The sequence below is a fragment of the Falco biarmicus genome, chromosome 9, assembly GCF_023638135.1.
Source record: "Falco biarmicus isolate bFalBia1 chromosome 9, bFalBia1.pri, whole genome shotgun sequence".
NCBI lineage: Eukaryota > Metazoa > Chordata > Aves > Falconiformes > Falconidae > Falco > Falco biarmicus.
In genome coordinates, this window is record NC_079296.1 from 32,889,516 (window position 1) to 32,906,074 (window position 16,559).

The 16,559-nt window shown below is 45.3% G+C and overlaps 1 protein-coding gene across 9 annotated transcripts in view; it reads left to right on the plus strand.

The window, feature by feature from the left end:
• The first annotated feature begins 340 nt into the window (after positions 1-340).
• Positions 341-16,559, plus strand: part of MARCHF8 (membrane associated ring-CH-type finger 8) — a 99,511-nt gene continuing 83,292 nt past the window's right edge. For 6 of the 9 annotated variants that reach the window (XM_056351009.1, XM_056351002.1, XM_056351012.1 and 3 more), the window contains exon 1: positions 487-643. The gene's annotated coding sequence lies outside the window, so the exon portion shown is untranslated. The other 3 variants (XM_056351006.1, XM_056351005.1, XM_056351007.1) reach the window with 3 other exon arrangements.

The window sequence follows — 16,559 nt, forward strand, 5'->3', positions numbered from 1 at the left end:
GGCACCTTATGAAGTTAGTTTAGCCATTTTCTTCTAATTCTTGTAAAGGGCAAGCCGTTTTCCCCTCGGAAATGGCATTAGCGTCACTGTTCACGGCAGGACTGTAAGGTGTGTATGGGCGAGAGCAGAACTCGGGACAGCTGGAGGGCACCCGCTTCGCTGGGGATTTTCTCCTTGCGGCTCCCGGTAAGCGGCCGGCCCTGCCTGCCCCCGCCTGCATCGTGCCCGGCCCCGCGCTTCGGGGGGAAGGTGCCCGGCGGCGCGGGCGGAGGGGCGGCTGCGGCTGCGCGCCCGCCCGCCGGCCAAGCTGGGCCGGAGGGGGCCGGGCCGGGCCCTGCCCACCGGAGCACTCCCCGCCGGAGGGAGCCGCGTCCCCGGCGCCGCGCCTCGCTTCCCCGTCCTCCTCCGGGCCATGGCGGCGGGGGCGGGCCGGGGCGGGGCGGCGCGCTGACAGGCAGCCCGGCCGGCCGGGGAGCCGAGGTAAACAGGAGCCGGGCGAGAGAGCCGGGGGTGTCCCGGCGCGGCAGGAGCTTCCCGGTCCCCGGCGCCACGGCGCGCCGCCTCCCGGCCCCGGGCATGGGCAGCAGCAGCCGCCGCAGCCGGAGGAGGAGCCGCCGGCCCGGGCCCTGCGCGGGGCACCAAGGTAGGGTGGGCCGCCGCCGCTTCCTCCGGCGAGGGGAGGCCGGGGCCGCCGCCGCGGGGAGCGGGGCCGTGCGGCGGGGGTGGCCCGGGCGGGGTGCCCGCGGTGCCGCTCGGTGCCTGCGGCCGCCGCTCGTCCCGCCCCCGCGACACCACCTGGCCCCGGGAGGCTGGCGGCGGGCCCGCCCGCCCGCAGGTGAGGCGCCGCCGGGAGCCGCGCCGGCAGCAACAGGCGGCTGCGCGGGGGCGGCCCGGCCCGGCCCGTGGCTGCCCCGTGGGACCGGCTGCAGCGGCGTGACGCGTCGGCCGGGGCCGGAGGGAGCGCGGTCGCCGGCCCGCGGGGCGGGGGCGGCCGGGGCGGAGCCGCTGCTCGGAGAGCCGGGGAAACGGCACCTAATGCGCTGTAAGCGGCTTTCCCACCTCCGCCGGCTTTGTCTGCTCAGCCTCAGCCCGTCCGTGTGCGCCTGGCGCCGGGAGCGGGCCGGCTGCGGGGGTGGCGCGGGGTCTCCGCTGCGGAGGAGCACCCGCATTTGCGTTCGCTTTGCGATGTGGAGTGGAGACACGCCAGGGATAAAACTGCTAACCAGAGTGTGCTGGTAGCAGCGTGTTCATAACAAACTGTGAAGTTTCACGGCAGGCTGGAAAATTGTCGGAATTCCTTTGTGCTTCCTGGAGCTAGTTGGCAGTGTAATGCTCGAGTTGTCCTGAGGTGTAATGCTTTTTTTCCTATTTTAGTATGCTGGAAGTGCAAACAAAGTTAGGATTTTAATATGCCAACGCAAAATCAGTTTGTTTCAGACTGCAGTGCAAGGGGACACACGGCTCAGGTGCTGCAGCTGGCAGAGGGCTTGGATGCTGGGCACAGCAGAGTTGTGAAATAACCCATCAGCATAAGCATGGAAGGGACCATTTAGGTAGAGCTTGAGTGAAGGTGGAAGGAGATTTTGGGAGGAAGATGGGTGTGTAAGAGGATTGCTGGTCTGACAGTAACACTAGCTGAAGCAGCGGCACTCTGTGAACTTTTGCTGCTGAAATAACTTACTTCCTCTGAAAACCTGTTGATTAGGGCTATCCCTGGATCAACTTCAGCATCATCTGACACTACTCCGGAAGTACTCTTGGAAAAATGCTTATATATCAAACCTAAGTTGTTTTCTTTGAAACCTATCAATGCTGATGAATTTCCACTCATGCAAAGTTCTGCTAAGTCTGCCTCTGGAGATGGAAACATCGAGGGTCCTGGCTCAAGGGTATGGCCCAGCACCCAGGATAATACCTGCTGAGGGGTGTTGACAGCTTCTCAGCTGTGGCCCAAACAGTTTTGGGTGCCAGACTGCCCTGAGCAAGGCCCTAGCTGCTCAGAGAAAGTGAGACATTCCCCAGAATTTGATTCTGTTACGGTTGGTGAAACCGATAGGACTTCAGTAGTCTGATCAACTGTTTCTGTGCTGGGGACTTTGCGTGACTTGGGTTACAGTCTGATGTGAAGTTAGAAAATTCACAATTCACTGAATATTTGTAGTTACGGTGTTGGGGTTTTTTTGTTGTTTTTTTAACACGGCTTTCACCTAGCCCTAGTCAGCAGTTTTGCTTGTAGAGGTAAACTAGTTGAAAAGCAGCTTTCTGGCCTGGGGTGTAGTATTGGAAGAGAGGCGGCAAGCCTTTTCATGACTCAGTGTAGGGATATGTGGCCAGAACTGGTGGAGTGTCCAGATGAGCCAGTTATGATTCCAGTGCTAGAAAATCCACCTGTTTCCTTGCTGCTTTTGCCCATTCTTAAGTGTTAACAAGGATGGATTAATTTAGCATGCCAGGTGAACTATGTGTTTTCACAATGAGATTTTAAAAAAAAAAAACAACACATAAAACTTCTGTTGTTTTAGGTCTAACCTTTTGGACCAGCAACTCTTCTATGTTCAAGGGTGAAAGGACTCAGTCTTCCCTGCTCCTGAGGCTGTCACACATACTTTGGATAACATACTGAAGTCTCTTCTCTGCCAGCCTAATTTCCTTATTGGTCTTCCAAACGCTGGTGTTAGTGAGGCAGGCAGATCATTGCAGGAGTGTGGCAGCTCGCAGTAGTAATGCCACTCAGGGAAGGAGCGGCAGATGGTTCTTGCAAGTCCTGAATTGATTCTGAAGCCTAAGAAAAACGAGTCTCCTGTTACGGGTCTTTCGTGCCATACATCTAGGAAGCAGTCAGCCCTAATGTGACTCATAGCCAACTTCAGAAATGGTGAAGACTGGAGTGAGCATGGCCGTTTGACAGGGAAAATGAAAACAGGAATGGATTGTCTTTTTTCTGTTGTTTGGGGGTGGGGGTTATTTGATTTTAGTTTGCTCTGGTCCTGCCCTTCCTTCTTCCCCCAAAAATGAGGGAACTCTTGATCCTGTAGAAGTATCTAACTAGTGTTCTGTAAGAGGCTGTAGCTGGGCTGCTTTAAAAAATGAACAGACTTTGGAGGAAGGAGCTTGCAGGAGCCCTGGACATTGTTGTGCTTGGACTGTGTGTGCATGTGGCAGACAGTGAATGCCAAAGCTGCAGAGGGCTATATGGAATGGAAAACTTCAAGTCTGGAAAAAAATTCTCTTTTAGGGCATAAGGTATTAGAGGGGAAATCTTCCTGGGGAACAAGCTGTCCAATTACTGCCTGCTCCATTTCTTCTTCTGGTGCATCTAGTGCTAGCTGCTGCAGGAACTGAGTGAGCCACGTTAACTGTATTAGTTCCCATAGTGAGGCAGAACCCGTGCAGGACTTAATGTGACTTCTATTTTGCTGACTTGTGCATTGACTGCAAAGATTTGGTGAAAGCTTGCTGTGACATAGCAGAGTTGGTATTAAACTTGCTGGGTGGACTTTGTTGTGAAGCTTCACAGCTCCAGGTCCTCAAAACCCTCTTCACAAAGTTAGGGCCATTTTTACCAGTTCTGTTATCTGGCTTTTACTGAAAACACCACTTGTCCAAAGAACTCATCATTTCCAAAACAGAACCTTCCTCACTGCTTCCCACACTACTTTTGGGGGTCTTTGATAAAAGTACCTAATTCATGTGAAGCACTAAAACCCCAAATAGCAGATTATATTGTGCTTATTGATTCTGGGGTAGGTAAATGGACAAGAGCCCTTGAAAGCACAGTCTTTTCGCAATTAAAGATGTGCTTTAAGAGCTGCGTTATTCTTAAATGTAAATCATTGCCTGCGAGCCAGCCAGTTCACAAACAGCAAGAGATACCTCAACCATGAGCAGTTTCTAGTGCTTGCAATTTCTTTCCCCAGGGACTAGGGGGAAGGCTGGCCTTTATTATGTGCCCAGCTGGTTATCAGTTATGGGCCATTTTAGATCAAAGATATATGTAAATAACTGTTACTTCTCTATTTTTAAAAATTAAAACCTCTTTGGAGTTCACCTTTGATACCTGCCAGCAAGTAGGGGAGCTTGGTAGCACGGCTTTAGTTTAACCAGAGACCTGGCAGGATGTCATGGTTGATTGACCTTGACTGAAAACAGTGTTGGAAATTTTGATGCCAGGTATACATTGAATAAGTGGAAAATACTAAAAGATTCTAGAAATTGTGGCTGAAATTTTCCATAGTTTGATGAAATCAAGTCAACCAGTAGATGAGCACTTTATCACTGGAGACTCATTTAAGGATCCCAGTTGTAAACCTTGCAGAATATGTGGCCAGAATCAATATAGAATATAAATGTTGTATTCTTTGAGGGTAGGTAATTCCTGTTTATCAGTTAGGTATGTCTTGATATCTGCCCCTTAAAGTTTCTTTGTGTCCTTCGAAAGGCATCAGGAGGACAGAATACATGTCACCAGTCCAGTCTGCAGGTGAGGCTGGTCATGAACAACTGTGCCAGAGGTTCTCGGTGGAAAACTAGGTATTGGATTTAGAAATGTCATTTAACCAGTGACTGAAAACCAGTGAGGGCGAGTTTGCCCCCCAGTTTGGCCATGGTTTCAGTAAGATCATGTGTTTACACACCATCAAAGATAAAACATTCATTGCAAGGAATAAAATATTCCCTGTTGCTGTTCTTCCTTGAGCAAGTAGCTCAATTTCTGTTATGTCCTGGACATAGGACAAGAAACATTCCTCTTTGAATCAAAGAGGTCATTTGGATAAGACAGAGGAGAAGGAAAGAAAGATAGAAGGATCTAGGTTGACAAAAAAACAAGAAAAAAAGAAAGAAAAGGGTTCAAGGTTACACACAAAGTTGTTAATTTTCAAAACAAGCCTACAAATCCTTTGTCCCTCCCTTCCTTTCAAATGTACTTTATTTTTAAAAAGCCTTTCAGTTCCTCTTTATTGTGTGTACTGAGCCTGCAAGGAAGAGTATCTGCAGAAAAAAACAACACTTGTTAATAAACAGATAGGCTTCCCCTGGGTCTGATCTGCTGATTCTAATAACCAGAATAATTTGTCACTCAGACTTACTGCTAATGACTCTTCACCATTGGTGATGCTTGAGGAGGGGGGACGTGCTTCTGCTCCTGTCACCAGAGTTGGGGTTTGAGTTCTGCTTTCTTATTACACAAGAATCTGTGTGGTGACAGCAGTGGGTGTCCGTGTATTGCCATGACTCCTAGCGCCAAAGGTTTCTGACTTCTAGACATGGCTTTTGGGTGAATTTTGCCTGTAGAGGATCATTTGAGTAGTATTAACTACCCACCTAAGCAACCGACTCGCTACGTACAGCCTGCCCTATAGCACTAATTAAATATCTGACTGAATACTTCCTCAATCTTGCCTCCATCAGTGCTTCTCTTTAAAGGCCGGGCTCAGCCCCACTGCAACTTTCTGGAAGAGGGAAGGCGGTGTCACAGGAATTATTAATGAAAGCTCCTCCTCTCCCACTTATTGCAGGGCTTATAAAAAGGATGCCTTTGCTTAATTTCATTCATAACAACCTCTTAAGGTATCTGTTGGTGGGAAAGGCTCCTTCAAAACCAAAGGGAACTGCAGAAAGACAGAGACCCTTCTCTGCCTGTTTATATTTGCTTTCACTGTCACTGGCTCCTCATGTCATCCAGGACAGAGAGGATTAATCTCTCTGATCCCTCTATTTCTAGTTGTAAAAGTGTAGTGTGTAGTGTGCTGTTGAGGGTGATTCACTACTAGGCCAATCCTTGTTGCAATCTCTTATAACTATGAGCATATCAATCAGAAGAGGAAGGCTAATGGAAAATGTGGCATATTTCGGTGTGTGCATATATATTTCTTTTTCTGTGTGTGTATATATATATTTATGGGAAGATTGATGGATTGAAATACAGGGAGTGATGCAATATGGGGCTCTGCCATGCTTTCATAACATGGGCCACATTATAGCCAGAGCTTCTTGCAAATGCTGCCTCTTGCCCTGTTTGAGTGTGGGTTTTGTCCCCTTCTCACCGGTTTCCCCTGGTCTCCTTCAGCAAACCACTCTTAAGGGACTTGGCACTTAACAGCATAATGAACTCTGCTACAATAGATAGAAAGTGAAAGTTGGCCGTGGCTTTTTAGTTCTTAATAAGCCTGGTGAAGTCTGACATACCAGAGCAATGTGAAGAGCACTAGGTAATAGTTTACCATAGGTGATGACAGGGAGGAAAATACACACGGGAGCAATCTGCTCTTTCTGAAGTTAACAGTAGGGTTTGGGTTTTCCTTGTTTCTGGTAAATGAAGTGAGTTTCCCTGGTAGTTCTGCATCCAAAACATCTGTTTAAATGTGATTATTGTCACCATAGCTTTCAGTGTCACTTTCACATAGAGCTTGCCTGCCAAGTCTGAACTGTAAGTGCCAGGACAAGAAAGGACAGTTGTCAGTGTTTTTTCTGAAGCACAATCTGAGACCGATCGTTTACATTGAAGCTGCTTGTATAAAACGTGTGTGTGCGTGCGTATATGCATACAAAACAGAAAAAAACCAAGTAGACTGAAGACTTGCAGAGGAGCTGCTGCTCTTTGACATTGCAAATGATCTCTAGATGAGAGGGTTTTCCTATACCAAACAGCATAAACGCTTACTGCACTAAGTCCTTGTTGCAAAGAGAAAAAGAAGCAAGCTGCTTAGCTCTGAAGAGAAGAGGAAGTTCGGTGGCAGCTGAAGGTTTGTTGTGAGAGACGGGAAATCTGAGTCTTGTTCCTGCTTCTGGCCTCTGTTTTTTGGTTTAAGCTACCTCACCTATGCACCTTAGTTTCCTGCAACTCAGTTGTTGTCTGTATCACGGTTTTTGCAAGGTTCTTGGATTTAAAAAAAAAAAAAATAATTTTTTTGCTCAACTTTCCAAGGGGAAGTAGGCTTATGCAATCACGCTGCAAGTAACTTCTGAACCTGTTGGCTAAATGTCAAATATTTAGACGTCACAGGAAGAAGGGACTGTAAATTGCAGTGTCATGGCCTGGAGCTGCAGCCTCGCTCCGCGCCCAAGCCCATGGAGAAAGCACTTTTTTAAACCCAGGATGGTTCATGTGGGTAGTGGCCCTTACAAAGCCTGCAATCACAGGACGCCAAACTGTAGGAAATCAGTCTGTGCTAATCAGTCTGCCCATGAGATGGCCTTCTTCCATTGCCAGGCCTTCTGAGAGCTGAAGGGAAAAGGTTAAATATTGCTACTAAATTAGAGCTGGCACAGTGCAGCAGGCTCTTCACAAAATTAATGTTTGATAACATAAGGGGGTGGAGGGAGGAGAGATTCCCTTGTAAAATTACAGGAGTATTGTCAGGTTGGCTTGATCTTGGGAGCTAACAAAAAAAAATAGCGTGTTTGATTAAAGATGGAAGGGCATTTTAACTTTGCTCTTGGCATAACAAAGCAGAAGCTAATAAAAACAAGATCAAATTTCAGCCTTCTAAATGCATCAGTGTTCTTATGCAGTGTGTTAACACTGTAGCCTTGAAATACCTCGTTGATTTTGGCATGGTAACTTCAGATGTTGCCTTTTAGCAGTTCCTTTGCATGAGCTGGGTATTTGTTTCTGTGATTGCTGTGACAGCATGTTCAGCTGTTTTGTACCCTTCCTCCTAAGGGTTAACCAGGGAGGGTAACTTCTGACTGAGGCTGCTAGAGTTAACGCTTTCAGATGTTGCAGAAATATTCACCAAGTTTCTTTCATCACAAAATTGCAGGGCTTGAAAAGTCTCCACGTTCTGTACAAGCTGCTACATGCTTTGGCAGGTGTATGAGGAGTCCTGCTCTGGTACACCTGTGGAGCTCTGCAGCTCCCAAGGACTGAGATGAGATTCTTTTTATGAGCCTTCTTGGGAGTGCAGGAAAACTGCTGTGTGATGTTTTGCAGGCAAATCATTGAGAAACTGGGGTTTGCAACGCTGTTTTATTTTCCAAATGGCAAGAGGTTCAAAATTCTTCTTTGACCTTACTTGATCCATCTGATTACTGTCTTAAACAAAATGTGTAGCTTTGTTTCTAGCAAAGCAAGTCTTCCCTGCTGGTGTGTGACAGATTACAGGTGATTGCAAGTGATAGATTAGAAATGCAGCTTCAAAGCTGTGCATTCAGAGCAGCGCTTACATGGCTCTGCCAGAGCCCTGTGCCTTGTACCAGGGGTTGCCTAAGTGCTCCTTGCTTTTTTACCCCTGCTCAGAAAGCTGTATCAGAGATGCATGTAGTGGAGTATCTCCTCTACCTACATACATACCAAATGCAGTGGGATAAGTCAGATACATGCTTTGTAGTCATTTGGTGATTTTCTTTTTCCCAGGATCAGAGTCTCCCATGGTCAGTCAGCATTTGGTGTTCTGGGGACCCTGAGGTGCTTCTCTCTGCACCAGACCTAGGCTTTTATTCGCTAGTGATGTTGGTATCAGTTTCTCCAACCACAAGGCAAGGATCCCAGCTCAGTTGCTGTTGAACACGTTTGATTCAAGATTAGATTTCTCACTCATTTTCCTTTGTTAGTGATACCCTGACAATAAGCAAGCATAGCATTGCGTGGTCCGGCCGCCTGAGAGCAAGGAAGCTGAGTCAGGGTCAATTCTTTATATGGAAAGGGAATTAGGTACATCATGCATTTTATTCTTGGCTGTGATCTTCCGTTGTGTCTGTTAGACGTTTGTTACGGTTGTTTGCTTTCTCTGTGTACTTGAGCTCTACTTGTCAGCTGGGACACTTGTTCAGTCTTTCTTTTCCATCTTTGAATGCCTGCTGGGAAGTTTCTCAGTCAACATGTTCTCACTGCTGTGCTGCAGGTGCTTTGTGCAGACTTGGTAGGGCTGTGGTGCCCTGCAGGCATCCTGTTGGTTAAGCTGCTGCTTGACTGCTTGCCAGCTGCCTTTTCGGTTTTCCGTAGCTGCTGTATTTAGGCTCTTCAGTTTAAGACCTGCATGGGTTTGGCTTAGCCTGTCTTTCCTGGCCATGCCAGGTACAGGGGTTGTGGGAGGAAGCTGCAGGGATGGTTCTGCACCAGGGTGGATGCTCTGCTCCGGGAAGGTACATTTGCCAGTTGCATCTTGGTGCTGTGGTATTACCTCCCTTCCACATGACCCCACAAAGCATATACTTATCCCTTGTCACACAGTCTGAATTGCTGCTTCTGTGAATTAAGGGAGGAGAAACTGAAGACAGCTGATGATCCAATCTCTGACTGGCCTCCTTTGAGCTGTATCCTGTGTGGCTCATGGACAGGTCTTTGTGGTTGATGTAATCTAACTAATGCATATGAGAGACACCTGAGCCAGGAACGGGGAATTTACTAAGATGATGAAACTGTTGGGTTTCACATCTGAAAGTAATTCTTGTCAGTAGGGGATGGGAGTGGAAAGCAGCTTGACTGTACACTGCATGTTGCACCGAGGCCAGTAACATGGACATAAAACAGCACAGACCTGCTTCTCTGAGATGCTCTTTATCCTCAGTCTCCAGCAACCCCTGTGAGTTGAGGAGAGTTGGCAAGTGTCTGAGATGAGCCTTTCTTCCGTGAACCTTTTCTTCTTCCTTTATTGGAATGTGCCAAGAAAAGACGAAAATCACTGGCAGGCTGTCATGCTTTAACCTGATGAGCAACAAACCAGCACAGTATGCTGTCACTGCACCTTCTCCGACTCCTTCTATAAGAGATGCCACTCCAACATGACAGCTGTCAAAGGGATAGGTTACTCAAGCTTGTGTCTTCACCACTGGTGTGTGAAGGCAGCTGTACCTTTACAGACCTCTTCATCTCCCTTGCCATTCTTTCTAGACTTTGAGTGAGAAACTGAAGAACTTAAGAAGTCTATTCTCAGCTGTATGATAGCTGGTTCCTCTTTCTTCATTGCAAAGATGACTGATAGATTACAGCTTTTGAAGAGATACTGAATGTTGCATTGGAAGTTGGTGTGTAAAATGTAGTCTTAGAAAAAGCAGCGAGTAATTTACAACTGACTGCAGCTCCGGCTCAATCAGATGATTGCTAAAAATAATCCACCCTCTAATTCCACAGTTGATCTCTAATTAGAGAAGTATTCATAACTAATATTCATAACTAACAGAGACTGTAGTGCTATCTCTGTTTTGCCATTCAGGAAAGACTGGGCAGAATCAACGTTTAGGAAGGGAATTTTGGGGGGAGACTAGGTGCTGTAAGGGTGATGGTACTGACTCTGCACTGGATTTTTGCTGAGTCGTTGCCCCAGCTAAATGCTGTAGGGTGCAGTTTTGCCAGTAGTGTCTTTTTTTTTTTTAGGCAGAGAAGATGCCCACCCTCCTTGGTGGGCATCTTCCTAGAGAAATTTTTGGTTTCTTTAAAAAAAAAAACCAAAAACACCCAACACACAGCCCAAAAAAAAAAACAATCCATGAGCACAGAAACAAACATTGACAGGTGTTATGTTGTTGTTTCCTGCTTGAAGCTGTCAGGTAACATTGCTGAGCATCGTAAGACGACTGTCTGGCTTTGCTGCAGAAGCAGCCCAACAAGGAAGAGGGAGGCTTTTCAGCTGAGATATTTAACGTTTCCAAAGATTGGGGTCTGAATACTTTTTACACTCTTTCTAGTTTCATTTCTAAGTCAGGTGGCTACTGCTGTCTGTGATGGGGCAGTAAGAGATCAGCCAGCCTTGCTGAGCTGTGAAACTTGTGTTAACTCTGCAGGAAATATAGGTGATGTCAGGTTGTACTAAATGACTTCTTCAACAGACGATGGTAATGGGAGCCTTTGCCATCACCAGGTAATACCGTTCCCTGAATAGCACATGTCCCTGTAAAACAAGATGTGTAACTTGCTCCAAGACCAAGGCTTTACGCCTGTTCAGAGAGAGCATGGCTGATGGAGAAGGATGGTGTCAGGCACTTGTGACACAGAGGAGACCATGCCTGTTCCTAAGTACAGTGCTGCTTCTTCCTCTAACACCCAGAGACTGAAGGGACTGATTTGGTCCTCCAAGGAGAAAGCAGCAGTGTTTTGGTCACTTATGGATTCCTGTCACTTCAAAAATAGCTGAATTCATATCCTTCATCTTTAAATACTTTATGACCATCTTGATGCTGCTGTACAGCCCGTGTGTGGGAGCCTGTGCCAAAGATGGGACTGTCTCTGGAGTGGAACATGCCAACTGTTTTAAGCAAGCAGAAAACAGGAGATTTTATCTTGGATTTTCTAGCATCTGTTGCATTTGGAATAGGGAGTAGTTTTCTTTTTTCAATCAAAAAAAAATATTGCATTTGCCATTTTAAAATGGTTAATAAAGAAATATGTCCTTATCTCTCCATTAGCCTAATTCAGCAGACATTTGAATTATTTGTCTGTAGTAGTAGTAATTTTTTTATCTGCTCTTTGGAAGAGCAAATGTCCCTGAATGTTACTGTAATTGTAACTACTTAGAGAAGGAAACCACATGATCAGCAGATGTGGGTCCTGGAAAATGTAAAGGAGAACAGGGTGGGGTCAGGTGGATTTATCTCACTGCAGCTCTGAATGCTGTTGATGCAAAATTCTGATGTGGCCTCGACAGGTTCGATGCTCCCCCTCTTTCCAGGAGTATGTTTTCCTCCAGGACTGATGAGATTTTAGCTTCTAATTTTTTTTTTTCTTCTTGCCTTTAATTTCAGCAGGTACCTGATAGAAACTGCTGTTCCTTCCAAATTTTACCTTCATTAATGTTTCAGATTTTACAATACCAGGATTACATGGGCCTTGTTTAGCACACTTGGCTCATCTCTCTGGCTCCTGTCTAAACTAATTTAAAACAAAGAGCATCTGTTAGGGGAGAAGACAGAAAAGCCACTAATAAATGTGATTGGGTTGAAAAATGTGACATGTCAATTGGTATCAGTGACGTGGCCATGATCCTGAATTTTATTTTAAGCCTTTCTTTGTTTGGACAAGTTCCCCTACCAACTTCTTTTCCTTGCCCTGTGGATATACGACAGCATCCTGGAATCCATTCCACCGTATTACCCCAGCTATCACCAGGCTCCTTCTAAGCCATCTTTTGTCTTCACAGCACGTTGCTCTCTAATGGCATGGGCTTCTCCTCACCCTTATCAGATACTCAAAGATCGCTTGAAGCATCTGCTGGAGGAAAAACTAGAAGTTATTGAAGAGTAGGGCAGCAGAGCACTGCAAGCCTCTCGTTCCAGCAGCAACAGACGTATGCAATTCATGGGGTTTCTCATGAACAGGCACAATTTCTGTGTACCTGGGTGTTTCACTCTGTCTTAGCAGCTTCCTGTAGCTGGCTGTGGGTGACTGGCAGTGGGCAGCTAGAGGCTGACAGACAGACTTCAGAAATGCTGCAGTTCTGGTGATAGAATGCTGTGATGGATTTGATTTAATAGGATCGTATGTAGATCTTGCAAGTGCATAGGAACGGATTGGTGGAGTTTTGTGCTGTTTCTCTAAACTTCTCATAAAATCTTTAAACTTCCAAATATTTGTAGAAACAAAAGGACTAATACTGGATGGGACAGAAAGGGTCAACACTTAATTACTGAACTGAGAACAAGGACAATGAGTGAGGATGTAACCACTGGACACTGGTTTCTTGTCCATGTAAGAAGGCAGCAGTTTAAAGGAATCCACAGTTGTGTATTCATCTCACAATCGTATCCAGTGGCTATTTTAGGTATGGTAGAAATGAATGGCCTTTTACAGACCATAGTAAGGAGTGCCTTGTCTGTGGGGTTCAGTAATGCCAGTCCCTTCTTTTTGGGTGGCACGGAGTACTGTTGTGGGGGGAGGACAGGCAGAACAGCGTACACGTGCCAGCATCCTCGGATGAAATAACTCCCTAATGAAGGGAAACTATGCTGATGCTTCTCTGCTGCCAGTGCTTGTTGGTGTCAGCAGTGGCGTGGGGAGCTGGGATGAGGGCAGCCCAGCAGTTTGTCAGCCCTGTGAAATGGGTTGCCTGGCCTTTAAAGTACACCAGGGACACTTGCGATAAGAAGAGCACATGCAGCCATTGTAACTGTGCAACGTGTCCCATGATACCAAGTTGCAGCTGGAAGAGGCTGTCTTTTTCTGGCACTAGAGGGGAATTAATTCTGTTCACAGACCTGGGCTCTGTCTGTAGGCTTTATGCAGCTGTACTTTGTAATGATAATGCTGTGACACATAGGTTCTTAAGCTCTTCTAGCATAATTTTCATGTTGAAATTGATAAGAAATACCATGTTTGTCTGGCTAGCAACTGTCGCCAGTCAAGGTCTGGTTTTGGTGAGGATGCAGGTTGAAGCTGAAGGAGTGACTCAGATGTTTACTGCTCTGATTGCTTGTCTTACTGTATCACTTCGGCCTGTGCTCTTGGTTGTACCAGGTACCGTACATTGCCATGGTAAGGAACAGTACTATCCCCCACAGAAGATATCTGTACAGCCCAAACAGCCTGGAGCGGGGAAGTGGAAGTACTGTTATCCTTCCATTGCACAGAGGTGACTAAACTGAAGAACTTAAATTATTTGCCTTCTTGAACTGCAGCCAGCAAGCACACCTCTGTATTGGTGATATTTGAAATAAAATTAAAAATGAGCATTTATGTCTAGGGGGCTGTGGACACCTCCAGCTGGTTATTCTGCCTGGAGCACAAGCTCTTGTGCAGTTGGCGCTACTGGTCCTTCCCACTTCGCCCTCTAGGGAGAGGGTTCTTGTTGGACATTGGCAAATATATAGAGAAGGTATCAGCATGGAAAAAGATGGAAACAAAAAACCCCCCATAAAGTAGGCATGCTATGCCTGAACATACTTCCCGATAAAAAGGTGTCACCAAAATGTATTTTACTTCAATGACTACAGTATTCGCCTGTATTTAAAATTTGAACTTTTAAATTTTATGGGGATAGCAAATGACTTCACAGCTAGCTTTGCAGCCAAAGTTCAGTTTGCTTTAAAATGTGGGAAATTATGGTTGGAAACATAATTAACTCATGTCATGCAAGTTTGTGAAAGCATCAGGTATAGGATGCTTGGCACATTGCCCCTTTTACTCTATACTTGAACTTCTGAAGACACTGGATTTGGGTGCTCCAATTTCATCGTCCTAATGAATGTGGCTTGTAGCAATTTCCTCAGAAAGAGTTTAAACATTTGTCATAATGATTCAGAAGTCAAGAGTTTATTAAGACTTCCAGAGCAAAGATATGCTGTAACTTAAACCTGTAAATAAAGAGTTACTTGGCATTTAACTCGTAAATCATTCAAAAGAAATATATTCTTACATGCACCACTTTGGAAATTTCTTATTCACCCACAGGCAAAGAAGAAATGATTTCATACTTCTTCAAAACACAGAATCATACAGTCAATAGTATATTCTTTTTACTCTGGCTTAAGAGGAGTGTTTTGCCTGGTAGCAGTTAAACAATAGTGAAGAATGTTGCATAGGTGCCTCTTGTACATAAATGGCCTTTACAACTGTTAGGCTCTGATGTAATGGAAAATAAGTGATGTACCACAGGATTTTCCTAAAAATGCATCGTTATCTGTGTACAATACAGAATGTAAGCAATGTCCTTGCTAAACAATGACAAGATTGTTTTGTTTCATCACTATCTTGCATTGTAAATATTTATACTGTTTGAGAAACACAGGCTTTCATTGTCTTCAATGTAAATTTATGCATTTGCTTTTAATAGTTTTATTAATTTTGAAGATAAAAATACAGAGCAGTTTTTTGCTGGATTTCATGAACCTCAAAGAGTATAGTAGAGAATGGAAAGTAATCATAAATTACTCATACATGTTACATTATATCGTGTGGACTTGTGTACTGGGCTAGAAATTTGCCTGCATGTTAATGCAGATTTCTTTCACTGGTCTATACATGTATTAGCATGTCCATCTTTCCATTTGATTATAATCTTCATTAACATTTTATTTTAAAGACCATCAATTGTCATATGGAGTGCTTTGCCAAGTCATAATGATCACATGGGCATTTTTCCCAATAGATCTGCTGTTATTCTGGAGATCTGGGGTGTTGCCTTGTCCTTGATATCATTTGATGTCTTTCCTGGTTTGGCTTTTGCTTATGAATAGGAGGGAGGGGAGTGTTTTTTTTATATCCAGTGGGTGTACTGTGGACCCTTCTGCACTGGTTGCAGGGTGATCTGCAATTGCAGGGGACCAACTGTGGCAATCTTAGTGTGCCATTCCCAAACCTGTGTTCACAGTAATCTGACCTTTTTTTGGTTTTCCTTTACAAATTTCAAATTGTATGAAACCTTACCTGCTTCTCTCTCTAACCATTTCTGTGGGTTATTAAAGAAAAGGTGTATTGACCGTTGCATCACCAGTGTGCAGACTGTGATGGAATCCATGTAGGCTACTGCTATGCAATGCTTTTGAACAAGTAATGAAGAAGGAAAATCAGCTTTTCTCAAAAACTGTAGCAATAGGGATGGTACTGTGGCATGTTGTTATCTGATGAGTATTATGAAGAAGCAAGTCATCATCCCTATCTTTAAGGAAAATGTAGTTTGAGTGATGTTATTAAGACAGCCTTTTGCTCTGCAGGGTGGCTTCAGTGCCAAGTTGGAGGGAAGAATGCCTCTTCTGGAGGGAGGCATTAATTTCTCAGGAAGTCAGTCTCTGCTTGTTATGAGACTTGATGTGATCGTAGCTAGGAGTGATAGCAAGGCAAGTCCCATACAGGCTGTGACACAGCATCTTGCCTGCAGCATGGCTGTGAAGGCTCACAGCTTGCGGTGTGATTCATGGGCTAGACCTGGTCTGCTTGGAGGCTCCTCGGGGCAGGAGGATATGTTTAATGTGAAGGGATGAAGTGAAATGGTGATTATGTAGGCAAAAGTACAAGTGGTACCCTCTTTACAAATGGCTTTGAAAATGCAGTGGAGGAGGTAGAGCAATTTGCTGGCTGAGAAAATGGCAGCCCTGGCTGTTGACCTCTTCCAGGCCCCCACCATTAGGGCTTCCCAGTGCAGAGACTGAAACTTCTGCATTACCTGTTTATTTTTTTGCTTGTTACAGTTAGAGACTGTTCCAGGGACTATTGCCGATGTTATTACAGACTTTCATCAACAAATATACAAGGGGAGTACTTAAAAATGTGTATTACCTAGCAGACCACTGATGTAGTTGAAGTTTTGCCTCTGTAGCAGAAGCTTTCTGCCTCTGTGTGTGGAGTCCACCTGGTGCTTTATTCTTTCCACAGGACATCAGGAATGATTGCTGATGCTTCTGATGCAGCTAAGTTGTTATTAGTAGCATAAGCAGGCAAAAATGATACAATCATTAGAGTCCCATCCAAAAAAAAAATTATTTGGTTATCAGAACAGAGGAAGTGACACTCTTATTCTTCTGAATGCTACTGAGCTAGTTGGTAATTGCACTTAGCAGCTGATTTGATTTGAAGGGGACAGATTTTAAGGTATCAGTTTTTCAGAGGTGCAGATCCTGCTCAGCTTCCAGTGAAATCAGGGGAGGGGGTTGTTAAGAGCTCTGGGACCACTATTTATTGATGCTGTAGTGTA